This window comes from Canis lupus, chromosome 14, assembly GCF_003254725.2.
Source record: "Canis lupus dingo isolate Sandy chromosome 14, ASM325472v2, whole genome shotgun sequence".
Lineage (NCBI taxonomy): Eukaryota > Metazoa > Chordata > Mammalia > Carnivora > Canidae > Canis > Canis lupus.
This window is the reverse complement of record NC_064256.1, coordinates 50,880,925-50,900,650: the sequence shown is the minus strand read 5'-3', so window position 1 is coordinate 50,900,650 and position 19,726 is coordinate 50,880,925. Positions and strand designations below refer to the sequence as shown.

Genomic DNA, 19,726 nt, shown 5'->3' with positions numbered 1-19,726 from the left:
ACTTGGTCACATAATAGGCCTTCAGAAAACTATTTATATGTGTCTATTTTTAAAAATGAAAATACCTTCATACTAAAATTCTTACACAATAAAAAGGTAGTGTAGTAATTGGTGGAGTGATGCAATTGCAATTTTATACTGGATTTTTACTATATTGATTCTTTACTTTGGATATAGGAGGCACTAGTGTTGTCTCTCCTATTCTCCCAGCCTGTCTCATTTTTATTCCTTGCAACTGTATGCTTTTGTGAAATTAGTCTTCAGAAGCAATTGATAATGTCAGTCCAGTGTGTAATTAGATCATAGAAACTTGCATCACTTGAAGCAGAACTGATAAGTTAAAAAAAAAAAAAATTGAAAAAAAAATTTAAAAAAAATTAAAAAAAATTGTTTCTAGCCTCTCATCCCATCTTCCAAAGATACTAATGAGATTTAGGTTTCCACTGTCCTTAAATGAGAGTAAATGGTGTTAATCCAAATATTTAATAAAATCTTTGTAATTCCATGTAAGTGTAAATGGAAGCCAAAAATCTATTACTTGGGTACATCTTTCCTATACCTGACCACGTCAGTTTTAAGTAATGTCTATTACACCTTTAGAAACTAACATATTAAATAACATACCAAACATTGGCAATTTTGTGTTACTTTAAAATAATTTATTCTTTTTCAATAATTCACTAAAATGCATTATTCAAAGATTGTTAGACCTATAAAAGATATTAATAATATATTCCTGCTGAGGCAATAGAACCTCTGAAAATAAGTGAAAAATGTTTTATTGCAGTTTTTTTGGAATAACCTAAGTGTACAGCAAAGTAAACTATTTGATGTCTGCATGCTAAATGTAATTATAGAAGCTGATACTGACTGGAGCTAGGCAGGTATGTTCTGTGTAAGTGGTTTTGCAATTTGTAATATAAGGTTGGAAATAGTGGCAAATGTGCTTACCTCACAGAATTGGTGAGAATAATTTATAAAAGAAATTTTATGAAGGAAATACTATGTTTCAGGTGTTTCCTTTCTTCTAGAAACAAATACCAATTAATATTTTTATTAGCTACAAATAGATTTATTGAAAAGTGAGGAAGTGCTAATCATTTGCAAACATTTATTTGGACTTGCTGTGTACTAGACATTGTGCCAGGCAGTAGATATGGTGATAGAAAAGATAATGGAGTTCAAAGGTATTAAAAGGGAAAGAGCATTAAAAAATAATTATGATATGTAGTAGCACCTATTATAAACAGATGTAGGGGTACAAAGGAGAGATTGATTCTGCTGGGGATCTCAGGAATCCTTCCCAGAGGCTCTGCTTGAAGCTGGATAAATAAGAGCGTTAACAGAGCAGAACAGTAATGGCTATCACAGGTAGACTGGAATTAAGGAAATGTTTATTCCAATATTGAAAGAATACTAAATGTGCAAGGGGAACAGTACTCAGCTCATTTAATGTTACCAAACAGCTGCAAGGAGCAAGTCCCTGTGTTAGCCGCTGAGAGGCTAGAAAGCTGAAAATGTCTGGAGCCTTCTCTGGAGGCGCTCACAGACCTGCCTGCATGTGCAGGGAGAGCAGTGTGTAAGGCGATGTCAAGTAGAGGTTCTGTGTGGACTTTGTGCCATCTATCCAGGCCATGGTGTAACTGCTAAATCCCAAAGAGACAGCTGAGACTTTCTAAGTAAGTTAGCCTCTTGAGTACTGAATTAAAAATGGACTGACATGAAGGAAGAGAGAAATTTCAAGAAATCAGTAATAGTTTAAAAACACACATGGGACATAGCCTTGAAGATTCACAGACAATGAATGGGTGAGATACAGTTTAAATAATGGCAAGCAGACCTATAGTGTGGTCAGAGTAAGTGTTGTAATGTAAAATAATACGTACAAATAAGTTATGTCAAAAGGGATCTAAATTACACTCTTCTGAGGGTGCTACTGGCTAACCCATCTAGAATCTCTTAACTAGGTTTACCGAACAATCTATTTACTAGGAAATTCCCTATTGATCTCTAAGTCATTGCTCACTCAGATGAGAAGGCTTTTACCAACCTAATCCCAAACATGCTCTAGTCAAGATCTCTGGGTATTGAGGACCCCCCATGCAAGGACCATATTAGCACCCCTCCATTTCTTACTCTGAAATAATCACCACTGAGGATTATAAAAGCTGGGAGAAATGAGAACTATCTTTTCTTTTAAAAAAGCTGGGGATGGGTGCTCAGTGTTTTATTGTTTTTAAGAGCATTTCTAAGTTTTTTATTACAAATCTCTACCACCCCTTTTCTATCCCTGGACATAAATTCTCCCAGTTTTATTTTTACTGTACCTTTGGATTTGTTTATCCACTCATTCATTCTTACCCTACTGCTGGAGTGGGAGAAAGGCATTTGAATTCACTTCAGAGAGCAAAGCTTCCACCTGTGCTCTTCTATCACTGTCTGCTTCCTATTAACTTTCTTCTGTATTTTATTTTTTTTTCTCCTGAGAGCCCTCAAGTAGGCTAAATCATTCAAAAAGAAGAAGAAGGGGGGGGGGGGAGTCCCTCAGACCAGGGACTCTATAAGCTAAGCAAGAAAACCTTAAATTTTTCCCCTCAAATTTTTCCATTTTCTTTTTTCTTCCATCTTTATTTTTTCCATCTTTAAATGGTTGTTTTTACTCAGCGTGTCTATTTATGCATTTCCTATTAACACTCCATGCACTGAAGCCTGGCTTCTGCCCAAGTCATCCATTCTCCTGAAGCACAGCTCAGTGAGGTTGCCATGGACTTCAGATTGCCAAACTCAGCCTCTCCTCCGGTGTTTGATCGCTGCCCAGTCTACATGGTTAGCTATTCCCCTCTCCAAACTCCTCCCTTGCCTCATGAGCTGTGACTCGGTTTTCTTACCTCTGTGACTTGTTTTCAGTCTTAGCTGTTTCTTCTGTCTTTATCCTGCTCAAAAAAGTGGCTATTCACTTGAGCTCTGTATTTGATCTTCTCTTTTTACTCTTCGCACCCTCTTGGGCAGTCATCCACTTTCCTTGATTAAACTGTGCATATGACTCCCAAATCCAGAGCTCCCATCCAAATTTCTCTTGAGCTCTAGACTTGCAGCTCCATCTGGATGGACCAGGCACTCCAAACTTGGTATGTTCCCAACCCTTTACTGATTTATATCTGGTGTCAGCTAGAATCAAGACTTCTCTCTTTCAAAACAAACAATTCATGCACTTTTATTTAAACTAAATATTTTACATCTTAAAATATTTAATATTTTGTTGGAAGACATAGGAAGAAAAGCAATTAGTGATGGTGGCAGTTTTAGATTTTTCAATTTGCAGACTAAATACAAACCCAGGGAAAGAGAAACAAAAATACAATTTTTTTAAGGAAATTTGCATAGGATATTTTTAAAAGTTATCACAGGAAACAAAGAACTTTGTTGGAGTTGCTTATACTTATGTTATAGTGTAGTGTTTTTATTTAAAAAATATTTGCCTCTGGGGCACCTGCAGTCTCAGCTCAGGTCTTGATCTCAGGGTCGAGAGTTCAAGCCCTGTGTTGGGCTCCATGCTGGGTGTGGAGCCTACTTAAATAAGAAAAAAAATTGCTTTTGCCTTTAATATACGGGGAATGGGACCTTATAATTATTTTCAATGCATAAGGTAATCTGATGGTGGTTGATGAAGGTTTTAAAAATTCATTGTTGTATTCTGATTTTATTGGTTTCTCGGTAAGTCTGGGAGAAAATTACTTCCTCCACTTGGATATATAGTTGATCAGGTTGTTCTGTGTAAACGTAACTTCTGTTTGCTCCAGTTGCCTTCTGTCCAATCTCGGTAAATCTAGATTTCCATGTAGCTACCCCCCTCCCCTGCCTCTGTGAGCAGCCCCCTTCAACTGCTTCTCCCACATTGTTCCTGATGTAGAAATAGTGCCACATAGCCTTCTTTGGGGAATGAATGCTTTCATCCCTAAACAGAGATGGAGAATGAGGGCAGGGTGGTGGGGGGAGAGATGTGTACAGAAAGGATGTAAAATGCAAAGTGCCCTTTTCGAAAAGGTTTTCTTGCTTAGCTCATAGAAGTTCAATTTTTGTTTGGCCTAACTTCATTTTCTAAAGGCACTCACTAGTCCCAAGACGTGTTTGAGAGTAAAAAATGCTAGAATCATCTTACTTTAGAAACTGGATTGTGCTACTAACCTAAAATACTTCCAAGTCAGGAGGAAGGAATATAAAGTTATTTGCCTTCACAGGAATTACTTTTAATAGTACATTAAAAGTCAGGTTCAGTCAACGCAGTTTGTTTGGAAGTAAGAGCATACAGGTGTGTGTGTGTGTGTGTGTGTGTGTGTGTGTGTGTGTGCGCGTGTGCATTTAAACAGCAACATCTTACCTAGCTGCAGTTTTTGACTATATTTCTGGAAGTGTTCTGTTAGCAAATGTAACTGTGATGTAAGGAATGCATTTTACATGCAGTAATGGAATTTAAATTGTTTTGTGAGGCTAAGTAAAATAGTGAATCTATTTTTTGCCTTAGTTTTCTAACCTGCAGTTTGGGGGAGGAACACTGCAAAGAATATTAATTAAAAAAAGGAAATCATTCAAAATGCAAAGTAATGTACTGTGGCCTGTATTAAGTCATTTAACTTTGTTAAACTGGAAACCTGGTAAGTCACGCCGGCCTTGGAAGAAGTGGTGAACAAGACTGTATGCCTTTATTCCTTCTTACCCTTGCCATCCCTGGAACATTCTATTACCTCCTAGTTCAGATATGCGGTGGTCAATGCATTTCTATTCTTCAAAGCTTGCTCTAAGGGAAAGAAAGTAGCATAATTGATGTTTGCTGTGTCAGACTTTCTATTAGGTGTTATACATGTATTCTCATTTGGGTCACTAGGATGACTGTCAAACTTGGGAAGCTCTTTTTCCCTAGAGTCACACTCTAGATAGTCAAACTGCTTAGTCATGAACGTGATGAGACTGATTTACATTATATAACGATATACACAGATACCTGTGTGCCTACCCACCTACAGAGATGAATAATCTTGTTTTATATAGAGAAACAGTATGCCCATAGTGGTAAAAGAGTGTGGCTTTTGAAGCCAGACTATTGAGGAAAGCAGGGCTCCAGAGATGGCCACCTGCCCAGGGTCACATATTATTGGTGACACATCTATAAAAGAATTTGCTCCTGAGTGTGACTGACTTCAGTGCCCATCCTTTGAACCACTTTTAGCCTCTCCTCTCTACCTAGCTTTTCTGTTTGTTCTATTAGTGTATAAAAGAGTGAAATATTTTCTACAGTCCTGTATTTTGTATTATATATATAACATATTTTATGCAAAGCAAATAATTTTTACTTTTGTTGAGTCTAAAGTGTATTTGATGACAAATGAAGGAGCTCTATAATTTGAATTCAGTGATATGGTAATGCTAGATTTAATTTCAAACTGAAGCCTGAAGGACTAGTGAAATCAGCGAAAGCCTTGTTTTTTCTTGGATGTCATTGTTTACCTTGAACATGAAAAATAGAGTGAGTAGCTAGAAAGCTTAGAGGAATAAAAAATAATAACCATCATGCTGCCCTGGAAATAAAAGGAAATGATAAAGCATACACCTACCAGCTCCATGATCAGTGATTTTAGCTATTGGCCAGACATTTAATTTAGTGTAAAAAATGGTGTGTGATGATGCTTTAAAATGTGTATCTGTAGACAGTTTTCTCATCATTATTTATTTTGATATGCTGACAACTGGCCACTTTAATTTGTGCTGGTAATACAACTTGAAATTATCTCATGAATATACACATATACTGCAATCCCCCCCACCCGCCAAAACATATAGGATTGTCCTGTAAACAAAACTTTATTATACTGGAACTGATATATTAGGGCTAATCTATGGTAGCAGTTTGCTTGAACAAGCATTTAGACGAGGAAAGACATTCTTTCCTCTTAAAAGATATAGTAAGTCTTCCTGCTTGCACCTGCCTCCCCCCCCCCCCCCCCCCCGCCAAGCCCCCACCCAGCCCTTCTACTCTCCATCACTGGGGTGGATTGGAGGTGGAGAAATAACCTCAAGCCAAGTGAGTTCAAGATCATAAAAGCTATAAAGAATTGCAGTTCTCTGAAACTTCACTGTATTAAAAATAGCATCCTTATTCTCTTACCTTCATCTTTGTCCTAGTTCTTTGCTGAGGGATGCATAGTTTCTTTAGTATTTGTAGTTTAGGAGAATGTGGACCAGTACATCTTTCTTTTTTCTCTTACTTTCTGTACTTGGGTTATGAGTGACAGAAAAGTTAAAGGAAAATCCATGAGTAGAGCACAAAAACATTAAAGGAAAGCTCTTGAGAAGATAACTGCCATACTTATTAAGCATTAGTATAGTCATTAATGTCTAGTTAATTTCCTTTCGGGTAGGCCCTAGTAGTATTTCTTTCCTTCTTTTTCTTAAATTATAAAAGGGTAGGTTCCCTGAAAGCATTGATATCTTTCAATGGTTTTAATTGATACAGAGTACTCTCAAACCTCTGGGACCACAGAGGCAAAGCTTCTGCTTGTGAGACCACGTCCTCTCTTTTTTCATCCATCCCTAATTGTTTTCATTATTGTGACTGAAACCTTTGATTTCAAGGAATGGAATCCTATAGAGCCTTGATTGGAGAATGGCCACAGTAAATGTCAATTTTCTCATGTTTTCCTAAGTAGCACACTTCAGCTTCTGGTGCACATAGACCATTCTCTAGAGTTTGCTTCCGTTTGCTACTTGAGGGCAATTTTCTCTCCACCATTCTCCTTGTCAGTGTGATTAGCATAGCTGGCTGATGTTAGTAGAAAGTACTTACCTCTTAGGTTTACTGGTAAAGGACTTCTAGCTGGTTTCTACTGGATTTCTATCTGTACATCTGCTCATCTTTCTTTACCATCTTGTGTATATTTGCCTATCGGTCCCCCAGTCCATATTTCAAAGTGCTTTGTTAGTAGCATGGCACTGTATAAACATCATGCTGGAATGGCGCTTGAACAAGAGAAACTTTTTTTTTTAATAGGCAGTTTTTTGTAGGTCTGACCTGACATGAAATCAGACAGTTGAGATAAGGTCCTTGGCTTAAAAATATCTTATTAGGGGAGCACCTGGGTGGTTCAGTCAGTTAAGCGTCTGCCTTTAGCTCAGGTCATGATCCTGAGATCATGGGGTCCTGAGATTGAGCTCCACATTGGGCCCCTTGCTCAGCAGGGAGTCTGTCTCTCCCTCTTCCATTGCCCCACCCCCTCCCTCAGACTTGTGCCCTGGCCCCCAACCCCAATAAATAAAGTTTTAAAGAATATCTTATTAGGTAGGAGATCTCTCTATTGAATAAGAAGTGGTTTTCTTGAGGGTTAATAGCTAAATAACAAGCTAGTGTGTATAATGACATAAATATCCCTCTTTTGGGGTGATCAGTAATGCCAAATTTGTCAAGTGGTCATGGTCTGGGTCTCTTCCTATCATGCACATGTGCCTGACTATTTCACTGGGAATTTGACTCCTGGTTCCTCCCAGGACAAAACAATTCTTTCCTTAAACTAAAAGATCCAGCTACGACAGGCAGAGCCCTCTACTGAGTACTATGCATTGACCTGAAACATGTGGCATACAATCTTTATGAAGCCCTTGTTAAAAGAGCAACAGGGAATTTAAGTCATAGTGCAACTGAGGCTGTCAGGCAATAAAGGGAGCAAGAGTAGTAGAAGCTGGCAAGGGAAGACAAGCCTGGACTTTGTGCTCTTCAGACCCTGTCTGGCAGGTCCCAACCCTTCCAACTAAAATCTTGCCTTCTCTAACACGTCTAAACCTGATTTCCACCTTCTCCAATGCTGTTTCTTAAGAAAATAATAATTTTTCCTTTTCAAAGCAATATCATCACTATAGATGTAAACCTTATTCACACATGGCAGTATGGTAAAGGGTTGAGGCCTTCAGACTCTGGAGCCAACCTGCCTGGATTTGATCCCAAAATCCGTAGTTACTACAACAGTGATTTTAGGCAGAGGATTCCAGATCTTTGTGCTTCAAATGCTTCTTGTGTAAATTTTTAAAGATGAAAATATTTAAGTGAATTAGTATTTATAAAGCACTAAAACAATACCTGCCATGTAATAAGCTCTTTCTAAGTGTTTGCTGTAATGATGATGATTTACAATATAATCTTGACTGATGTGTAAACCATTCTCTTCTATCTTGTCCTATTGAATGCAGCATTCATTCACTCACTCAACAAATAATTGTTAAGAGCATATGTGCTAGGCACAGTATTCTATCTTGTCTCATTCCCAGCAGGCTTCATACTATAAGTGAAGTCAAAACTAATTATTATAATATAATAATTACATTATTATTTTGAATGCCTGCCCCAGCACTTTGGGATGTAAGCATGTAAATGGCTTTTATTCACACTCTTTTAAAAAGGTTAGTGCGTAACTTTAGCTTGGGTCATGTTGCCTGGAAGTCTAGGTACTCTTGCTAAGTGGCAGGATTAGATTACTTTGATTCTGAAAGGGAGCTGATGGTCACCTATAGCCGCAGTACCCTCCGCCCCCCCATCCCCCCCGCCACAATGCCCATGCCTTTCCTCTGCTGAGACTCACTGCTGGAAGGGGTAATAACCCTTTTGACCAGAAGAGTAAGGACCTAATTCCCCTGCGTGCAGAGGCTAGTGACTCGGTGCACAGGGAGTGACTCCATCTTACTCCCTTTGACATCATTTTGTGCCACACATCATGTGTGTTCAGTTGTTCTAGACAACATTGATGTGTACTTATGTTTTACCCAGACTTTTTGAGGGTTTTTGTGTGTGTGTGTGTGTGTGTGTGTGTGTGTGTGTGTGTGTAAAGGTATACTCATTTGGGGAAGAAAAGAGCCTACTACTAATTCTACTCCCAGAACCAAGTGGACTAATTTATACTGTACTGGGGAGATGGGAAGGTATTAAAACTTTAAAAAAAAAAAAAAGAAGAAGAAGAAGAAGGGGGAAAGTTACAGAAAACAGTGGGGAGAGATTTTCAAAAAACAAATGTGGCTCTTCCCAGTGTTGCTTCAGTCTGACCCCATCCTTAATTTATGAATCCAAGAGACTATTGAAAAATGGGGCAGTAAGAACCATCCTTAGGTTATATATTGAAATTAATTTTCTCATCAGTCTTCTGATAAACGTTGAGATACAGTCCTGGAAGCTTAAAACAATGAAGCAGAATGATATTCACATATGTACTAGACAGAAAAGAGGAACAAAGAAGGCCTAAGTAGGCAAGAGGGAATGAGTAATCTGATAGCGGTAGTTCCAAGTGTTGTGACTGTCATGTGCCAGAAGCACATGCTTATACATTGGCATCACTATCTATTTGTGTGGTGTTTCCTTTAAAAATGATAATTGGCACCCCTTTTTTGTATTGTACACTCCTCTTTTTATTAAGATTTTATTTATTTATTTGTGAGAGACATAGGGAGAGAGAGAGAGAAAGAGAGAGAGAGAGAGAGAGAGAGAGAGAGGCAGAGACACAGGCAAAGGGAGAAGCAGGCTCCATGCAGGGAACCTGATGTGAGACTCGATCCCGGGTCTCCAGGATCATGCCCTGGGACAAAGGCAGGCGCTAAACTGCTGAGCCACCTAGGGATCCCTGTATTGTACACTCCTTTGGTGTGCATATAACCTGTAGGTAGGCTGTAGCCTATGGACCCCTTCTCAGAATAAATTTTTAAATGCATGAAATAGGATAGAGTTATAAGAGAAAACAGTTATATTGAATACATTTATCAAAATATTAAAAAATTTATGATGCCCTATATATGTGCTTTTTCATGTTGTATTTAAATATATTAAAAGATGTGATTTAACATTGGATCTAAAAATAACCATGGTCATGGTTGTGTTGAAAATAAAGTAGTGTTGAAAATAAATAGTATTTTAAGATAACATGGGTGACCAAGTCACAGGAACTGCTAGTATGTCTGTTGTTTTTCCTTTCTTTTCTTTCCCTTTCTTTTCTTCATATTAGAAAGAGATGCTCAGGCAGAAGTTAGCAAAAATACGTATGTATTTTTTTCCTTCCATGTTTACAAATATTCCTGAATTCTGTGAATGGGCCCCTGGGTCCTTGAAACCCAAGTTAAGAACTGTATTGCAGCAGCCCTGAAGGCAGTAATGCCAGAGTATTAGGATAGATATAGTGAAAACAGTGGAAAACTCTATAGTGATGACATGCTCTATGATGGTGGAAATTTACCTTCCATTTTTTTTTAAATTAAAAGCTATACCTTTTTGTAGTAAGATATTCTTCAAACTTCTAGGACCTTTTCAAAATTTTCCATAATAGTGCCTTGATTTCTTTAAAAAATCATAGAACCATATAATTTTCTTGATTTAACCTTTGAAGATTTCATAACATAATAAGAGATAATTTAGGATTATGTTTTTCTATTCCGATAGATACGTTTATCCCTCATTATGGGACTAAAATGTATTTCCCTACCTTTCACAAAGTTAGGCACACTAATCACTTGTTTCTGATTATATTTCTCCTCTTATTTAATCTAAAATGCTTAGGACCATTGAAATAAACATTTGAATGAAAAAAGTGGTTTTGTAATAATGAAAAGGGATATGCCATATGGTTTGCTCTAATGTTCTTGCTATTCTTTTCATTAGGTTATGGACATTATAGTCTCCTATTGTTCTGACCTACAAGTATAATGCACAAAGTTTGAGTTCTCAGTTTTGGTAATTGCTGTTTACTTATATATATTGATGTAAATGTACTTTTATGTTTAATTGCATAGTTCATTTAGAAATAAATCCTTGGACGTAATATGCCTAGAACCTATAGATTTTCTTATTTTGTTGTCATTTTTAGATCTTCAGTCTTCATGCCTCCTGACATCCAGACTTATTTTTCCCAGTGTATTTTATTTCTAGTTGCTAAATGCAATGAACACAGTCAGACATAGTCAAAAGAAAAAGGCCTGTGAGTTATGGGTGATTGCTTTTATGTATTAATGGTGCCTATGGAGGGTCTCATTAACACGCACAGCATGGGGACTTTTTGCAGCTACCACACAGAGCTCAAAAACCCACTGCAAAGCAGACTTGATTGTTTATGTCTCAGTATTTTTATTTGGGGCTTTAGAGGACGTTAACAAAACTTCTTGGGGCAGGTGGAATGCCATATGGCACAGGGACTGGACCACCGCCATAGCTTTAGAGATTTATCGAAGCTTCTCCTTCTAATGGGAGTGATATGAATCCTTGGACCACTTCCATTCAGTGATGACATTCATGTACAGATTGGCAATAAGCCACTTAAAAACAAAACACAACAGCAACTGTTTAGAAAGAGACTTGTTATTTTAATGTATACTTATTGATAGGGCCTGAAAGAGAGCATCTTTATTAACAGTGTCTTTATTGGATTCAAAACTTTTGTACATTTATCAATTTGTATAAATTTCATACAATACTATTGTAGGGTAATTTTGGGATGGAGGTGGGGGATATAGATAAAGTGATTTTCTATACCATAACCAAATACTCCAAAAATCAGATGTTATGTCTTCGTGTCTTTCACACACACACCACATTTTCACATCTATGGACAGTTCTGAATGTTTTTATAGCCATTAAGTGGCAGTGTCTGGGACCGGCTGGAGGTAACACCAGAAATCACACTGCTGTTTGAAGTTTACCGTTAGCACAGCAACCTTGCTTACGATGGGGTTTCTATGCCAACCTTGAAGCAGAGTAGAAGGAACTGCCTTTCTGGTACTGCTTGCTAGGGGCTCCTAATGGGCTCTATGGTGGTGGTGAGACCAGAAGCTCGAGAAAGAGAAGGCAAGGGAACTTTTTCAATGTTAGAGAGACTGAATGGAATATGTCCTTGTTTAGTAGAATATGGAGAAATTGAATATTTATAATTATGTTGCTGACTTCAAATTATCAGTATATATGTGCTAGAATACTCTATGTAATTTGTTCTATGCAATATAATTTTTGTAAAGAATGAGCCTGCCATTTTATATGAAAATTGGCACTGCAAATAATTTAAAATAAAGATTAAAGGATATAGAAGAACATTTACTTACTAACTGAATTTTCACTTTTGTTTCCCCCGGCTTCTCTTTGATTCCTAAGGCAGAATTTTAATTTCTCTCAGGAAGATCCCAGAGTATTCTTCGATTCTTGATGGCTGCTTATATACCTATAATAAGTAGTGAAGCATAATATGAAAAAAATTGTCTTTCATTGAATATGAAATGTAATAACTACCATTTATAGGCACTTTCTATTTTCATAAATGAGCCACACACCTTATAATTTCTTTATTATTATGACAACAGTGCAAACTAGGGTGCTAGCTTTTGCATTTTATTAATGCCAAAAATGAGACAAAGAGAAATTAAGTAACTTCCTCAGGTTCCTTAAGCGGTAGAACTGGATTTAAAAAGCCATTGTCTGTTGAACTCCAGAGTCCATGTTCTTTTCTGTATGCCTAAATCGTGTCTCTTGTTTCATGGCAAATATTTCCTAGGGATTTGTAATTTCTTGATTTGGGCACTTTGCCCTTTCGAATGAAAAGGGCCATGGGATCTATAAATAAGTCCTATGGAAGGAATTGCTCTCTTAACAACAACAAAATCTTATAAATGAGAGGTCATGCTAATGTACATGTAGCTGTCTAGGAAAGTGCCAACGCAACTTCTGGCTGTAAGTCTGAGAATATAGCTTCTGCTTGTCCCAGTTAAGCTGTGAATGCATATGCAGTCATTTCTCTTTATAACTCTCTGTGGACAGAGTTTGCAATATCAGATGTGAGATGATGGAAGTGACTCCCAGGAAAAAGAAGCCAAGGAAGCTGTGGCCTAAAATATAAACTCTTTTTTAAAAACTTGTTTCCTTACTGAGCTTGCCAATTTCCATAATTAGTCAGAGGCAATTAAGTACTTTAATTAGTTTGATCTTTATGGAATTTCCAGCATATTTTTGTTTTATAATCAGAACTAAATTTGAGTATATGACTAATATCCCTTGTAAAGGCTGACGCTAGCATGCATCAAAATGGTTTACTTCCCTTCCAGGATAGAGATATTTTATTGGCATAATTTTAACATGCATTTCATAAAAACACAGTGTTTATACATTATTACTTATTTGAAATACCATGACATTCATCTGTAGGCAGCATGGGGTTAAGCAGAACATAATGGCTTTATTTTTTGGTTTAGATGCAGCCACAAAGTAAACATTTAAGATGCATTTATAAATACTTAATATGTCTTTGCATTTAATATAAATGATATCTTAGATTTTGGTATAAAATCATCATTAATATAAAAGTTTATGTAATCTTCCAAGGAAGCAATTTAAGAGAAAACTGCCAGCCTACGTCTGTAAGGTTTAGCATTCAAATCATAATACAAATTAAGGTTGATTTGATTAGTGAATTGCTGACTTCCAAATTTCAATTTACATAAGTACTTGACAGAATCCAAACTACTTAAAAACTAGCCTGACTTCTCTGATTTTCTTGTGCATGTCTTTGTTTCTAAGTCCATTGGATATATAACTAAGATTAGCTTTTTTCTTTCTTATTTGCAACTAAATGCATTCTCGAAACCAGGATTGCCCTGGATTCATACCACATTCTCACCTTCACTCCACCCGAGAGCTTTCTTCTTTGAGGAACATGATTGATTTTATTTTCTTGGCTCCTAATTTTCCTAATTTTTTTTCATCCCTGGGGGTACTTTAAGTTATTTGCTAATTTTTATTTTTCAGACTTCTTGCCTTCCTTTTTTCCTTTTCAGCTGATACATAAACTGACAAACTCTATTTTGAATCCAAGCTGATTTTTTGAAAGTCTCCGAGGATTCCTTTGAATGGAATGTATCATAGAGGTTGGAGGGCATTAGGCGCACAGCACCCTGACTCCCTCCTCTGCAACTGACTCATGTTGAGATTTCTGAACAGCCTCTAACTTCCTTAGATCTAATAGGATCAAAGAAGTGGTAAATACCTGGTGGCAGTAGAGACTAGAAAACAGTGGATTTAGTTCCATTAGTGCTCTTGGCTTGGGAGCTAGAAGTTCTGCCCTAGAGTTCCATTGAGCATGCTAAGTAATTGAGTCCTGAAAACATGACAGTGATGGACACTTAAAGAATTGACTTTACTGAGGATGGGACTTAGGGAAAAAAGAAGATTCTGCATTTTATATATCAGCTACACATTCATTCCCGCTTTTGCCACTTAAGGGAAAGAAGTTTAAAATCTCTTTTTAAAAAAGAGACAAGCAAAAAACAAACAAACAAACATACTCCTAATATAGAGAACAAACTGGTGATTACCAGAGGGGAGGTGGGTGAGGCATTGGTGAAATAGGCAAAGGGGATTAAGAGTACACTCATAGTGATGAGCAATGAGTAATATGTAAAATTGTTGAATCACTGTATTGTACACTTGAAACTAATATATAACACTGTATGTTAATTATACTAGAATTTAAACACAAATGCAAAACAAAAAACCTTAAACCTACAACAACCATATGACCCATATATTCCGCTTCTCTTTATTTACTAAAGCAAAGTTAAAAGATATGTCCACACACAAAAAAAACCTCTCCTTTAGATGCCTTTTATTTATTTTTATGCTTATTTCTTTTATTGAAGTAAGAAATGGGTTGTGTATGCAGATGTGTATTTTTAAACCTTTTGAACCCAAGGAACTTTATTCAGTATTCATTCTGTTTGTAAGCATGGTTTGAGCATATCTAAAGTGACGGATTAGCTGGCTACAAAATTTATAGCTATTGGTTTTAACTATAAGAAGTAATCAGAAATGTGGAAGCAATGATAAGGCCTTAGTGTACTTTATTCTGTGTTAGGCTTTATCATGTTATTAAAAGGAGTTACAAGTCATTTTTTGGTTATGGTTTATGGCATACAACTAGATTAAATAATGCTGGTCATTTGTTTAGGATTGTATAAAACCTTTGCATTTGTTCCATTATCTACTTTCAAAATTGGAAAATTCAACCATGTATTTTAGGGGATTGGAGCCTTCCTTCTTTCCTCTTATTGATCATCTGGATTTGGACTCATTATTGTGCTGCCAAATGGTGGCTGTGTATGTAGGGCCAAAGCCTGTGAATGAAGCTGGGTACGCCCATGAGAATATATGTACTACGTACTCCACATTTTCTCTCCAAACCATTACCCTTTTCAGCATTTTGGGTTGCTCAAATACACACTTGACTCATTCACCATATATATGTATTGAGCACTTATAATATGTTAGGCAATATTTAGAGGGTTGAATATATAATGATGAACAAGGCAGACAAGATCCCTGTTCAGAGCTTATATTCTATTAACATTCTTTAAACATAAATAAGAAAATATCAGAATAGTGCCAAGAATGACAAAAGTATAGAGTTACTATCAGATACATGTTTCTTAGGGGAAATATTATCTATTCCTACCTTGGAAAACCACGTGAAGATACTGCTTTATTTATTCTCCTGCCAACCACAGCAGAGAAAACTGGGCTCAGTGATCGACATTTTCTTTAATGTGGATCTTAAATGTATGTGCAAATTGTCTACTTACAACAAAAATAGTATGGTATTAGGGACATCGGGTAATGTATACTCCTAATTATATTTAAATAGGTGTCCATATAGTGATAATAAGTAGTAAGATAAGATAGTCATAATGGTATAATAGTAAGATAATATAGCAATAATGGTATATTTGGTAGTTATAAAAACTAAATATCCCTTTCTTTTTTCAATAGCACCAACTAAGCACCATAATATGTTACTTTAGTATGCTAGATTTAGCTTCAAAGATAACATTTTCTACCCTGGAAACATCATAGGAACTTAATAAACAGTATGTCAAAATTTTTCTTAATTTATGCAATAAAATATAGAACAGCCAAAATGAAAAAAAAAATTGGAGACTTTGTCACTATGTATGCATAATTGAATCAAAAATAATTAGTACATTCATTTCAGCACAATTTTATTTTTTGGTTATGTGATTCATGGGAAATATACTTGCTGGTTCTTTAGAGAATGTAGATGTCCCCTAGCTAGTTGGAAATAGTAATGTGAAAAGGAATTAGCATATTCCAGCCTGTACTATGTCCCATTCAGGGTATTAGATGCTTTCTTTGGTTGTCATTATGACCCCATTTTTACAGTAAAAGAAAGTGAAGATCCAAGCAAATGCACACAGGCGATGTGAAAGCTAAGATTCCATTTCCTGCCCTCTGACTCCCAAGTCCCTTGCAGGCCCTTATATTTGGCAACATGAAGCCTCCTACCTCATCTTCCTGTCATATTTGATGTTTCTGTATGTAAATAAAAGTAATCTCATAGGTAGTTAACTGTCAGGGAACATTTTAGGGCAAAGGCAAGGTAAATTAAATTTGTGGGTCATATCCAAAGGTCATTATAATAATGTTTTAGTTACTTCATGAACTAAAAGATCTAAAATTAGTACATAACCATCTGGATCTTTAGTTTTATATTACTCTATTTGACACCTACAGCTTTTAAATTTGGATATGTGTAAATGATAGAAAATAATAATTAACAAAGAGAAGGACAAAGGAAAGAGGACAAATTTTCAAAAAGAAGGGCAGTTTGATACATTTACAATTGCACCCAAAAGCTTAAGATACCTAGGAATAAACCTAACAAAAGAGGTAAAGGATTTATACCCTAAAAACTATAGAACACTTCTGAAAGAAATTGAGGAAGACACAAAGAGATGGAAAAATATTCCATGCTCATGGATTGGTAGAATTAATATTGTGAAAATGATAGTCAAGAATTGAGTCAGGTTTTTGTTGTCATCAAAAACTGTCCCTGACTATTTTTTAATGAATTTCTTATGGAGTACTTTGAAGATTCAGCTTTTTTCCTGATTTTTTCATCCATATTCACCAATGAAATTGAGGTTGTTAGTCATCAAATGAGGTGCATATTTGGTAAGAAAACAATTGAGTAGGGTTCCTGGGTGGCTCAGTCAGTTAGGCATCTACCTTTGGCTCAGGTCCTGGGATCAAGCCCCACATTTGGCTCCCTGCTCAGCGGGGGGTTGACTTCTCCTTCTACTCTTCCCCTCACTTGTGCTCTGTCTCTCAAATAAATAAATAAAATCCTTAAAAAAATAACTGAGTTGGGCATCCCTGAGTGCTCAGTGGTTTAGCGCCTGCCTTCAGCCCACAGCCTGATCCTGGAGTCCCGGGATCGAGTCCCACATCAGGTTCCTTGCATGGAGCCTGCTTCTCCCTCTGCCTGTGCCTCTGGCGTGCGCTCTCTCTCTCTCTCTCTCTCTCTCTCTCTGTCTATCATGAATAAATAAAATCTTTAAAAAAATGAGTAAAAGAAAAGATATTAAGATGACACATTGTTCTCTTCTTTCTGATTTTCATTATGTTTATAAAATAAATGAGATTAAATAAATAATGTTCTGGAACTGAAAGAGAATCATTGAAAAACCATGATAATAAGAGTCCACACCATGGACCATTTTTCTTTATGGTTTAAATGAGGTTAAGTTATTTTACATTATTTTTAGGTAATATATTGTGATTTTCATGAGTTAGCAAACAGTGAAAGTTTGATGCCTTTTGGTCAATCTGCATTTTTGAATAGATTTACAATATGCTGTAGACTTAACAAATGACATTCATATGCCAAAACTAAACTTTCTGACACTTCATTTCATACCTGACATGTATATGATACTTTAAAAATGTAGGATACTGGGGATCCCTGGGTGGCTCCGCGGTTTAGTGCCTGCCTTTGTTCGGCCCAGGGCGTAGTCCTGGGGTCCGGGGGTCGAGTCCCGCATGGGGCTCCCTGCATGGAGCCTGCTTCTCCCTCTGCCTGTGTCTCTGCCTGTGTTTTTCCCTCTGTGCCTCTCATGAATAAATAAATAAAATCTTAAAAAAAATGTAGGATACTTGTAGATCATAATGAGACAACTATATTTCTTCTGTTGACTTTTTTAGCTATATTTTCCAATATAAAGTCACATATTGTGCTTTTCATAAAAGAATACATGTATTTCTTAAACTTAATTTTCTCCCTTACTCTGTGCATTTTGTTTTTAAAGTTCCGTATCACAGATCTATTTTGCTTTTCCTCAGGTAATTTATGATTTTCTGAACTATTTGATTTCCAATCCATATGTACTTTTTCATAAATAAATTATAGATTCTTTTCAACAATAAACCTAGGATGATTATTGCTTAAAAAAGTATATAATGCATAACTTAGGAATTAATAAAGAGCCTAGTTAATCTTTAGTGAATTTACAATCTCTTCATCAGGGAAAGAAACCCTAGGAAATGACTTTGATGATATTAGTAAATGATATTAAGTCTTAGATAATATAGTTCAGATACCTCAAAAATTAAAACTCAAATGTATTAATTTTGGGAAGAATAATGCACTGATATGATGGAAGGGTTACCAGAAAATACTTTATTTTGCCATTTGTCCCCCTTTGGATTAATCCATGCTTTTTTTTTTTTTTTTGGCTTATTTATCATATAAATTTTGCTTCAATATACAGTGTTATAGTTTTCATTCCCCTGACTTTAAGGAAGTTTTTAATGGTCCATGGTTTTTAAGTCAAACATTTCCATTTCTAAGTTGTTAGTGATTTTTAAACACATTTATTGAGTTGCAATTCACAAATTATACAATTCACTCATTTAATATATATAATTCAGTGGTTTTTAGTGAATTTACAGATACATGCAACCATCTAGTCTGTACTAGAACATTTTCATTGTTTCTAAAAGAAATCCAGGACCTGTTAGCTTTCACCCCACTTCCTCCCATCCCTTCTGCCTAAGAATCGCAAAGTACAGTTGATTTTTGTATATTGATTTTGCATCCTGAAACCTTAAGGAACTTGTTTATTAGTTCTAATAGCTTTCTAGTGGATTCTTTAAGATTTTCAATATCCAAGATTATGTTATCTGTGAACAGAGTTGGTTTTACTTCTTCCTTTCTAATATGGATGCTTTTTATTTCTCTTTCTTGCCTAATTGTTCTGGCTAGTACCTCTAGTACAGTGTGTTAACTAGATTTGGCAAGACCAGGTATCCTTGCTTTGCTTCTGATCTTATGGGGAAGCATCCCATTTTTAACCATTATGTATTTTCATAGATGCCCTTTTTCAAGTTGAGGATGTTCATTTCCATTACTAGTTTGTTGAATGTTCTATGGTTTTTTGGGCTTTTTTCCCCCCCTGTGGAAGGGTGTTCAGTTTTTGTCAAAGGCTTTTTCTGCATCTATTGAGATGATTATATGATTTCTGTTTTTTATTATTTTGGTTTGAAGTACTACATTAATTGATTTTTCAGATATTGAATCAACCTTGTATCTCTGGGATAAATCCCATTTGAAAATGGAGTAATCTTTTTATACATTGTTATATTCAGTTTGCTAGCATTTTATTGGTCTTTTTTGTATTATATTCATAAGAGATATTTGTATCTTTCTTGTGATGTTTTTGTTTGGTTATGGTATCAGGGAAAAACTGGCCTCATAAAATGAGCTAGAATGTATTTCCTCCTCTTATCTTTTATGAGAGTTAGTGAAGAAATGGTATTAATTCTTAATATGTTTGGTGTACTGTCAGAATAGCTAAAATTAATAACAAGCAACAACAGGTG

The 19,726-nt window shown here is 36.1% G+C and overlaps 1 protein-coding gene and 1 long non-coding RNA gene across 11 annotated transcripts in view; one reads left to right on the top strand and one right to left on the bottom strand.

The window, feature by feature from the left end:
- The window catches only part of IMMP2L (inner mitochondrial membrane peptidase subunit 2), an 848,292-nt gene that overhangs the window by 335,150 nt on the left and 493,416 nt on the right, over nt 1-19,726 (top strand). The window lies entirely within an intron of this gene.
- LOC112670746 (uncharacterized) overlaps nt 1-19,726 on the bottom strand; it is a 54,066-nt gene that overhangs the window by 32,791 nt on the left and 1,549 nt on the right. For 3 of the 4 annotated variants that reach the window (XR_004804480.2, XR_003143183.3, XR_003143185.3), the window contains exons 2-4: nt 12,109-12,224; nt 6,161-6,268; nt 4,715-4,795 (exon numbers count right to left, since the gene is read on the bottom strand). This is a non-coding gene — a long non-coding RNA (uncharacterized LOC112670746). The remainder of the gene's footprint in view (nt 1-4,714; nt 4,796-6,160; nt 6,269-12,108; nt 12,225-19,726) is intronic. The other variant, XR_003143184.3, reaches the window with a different exon arrangement.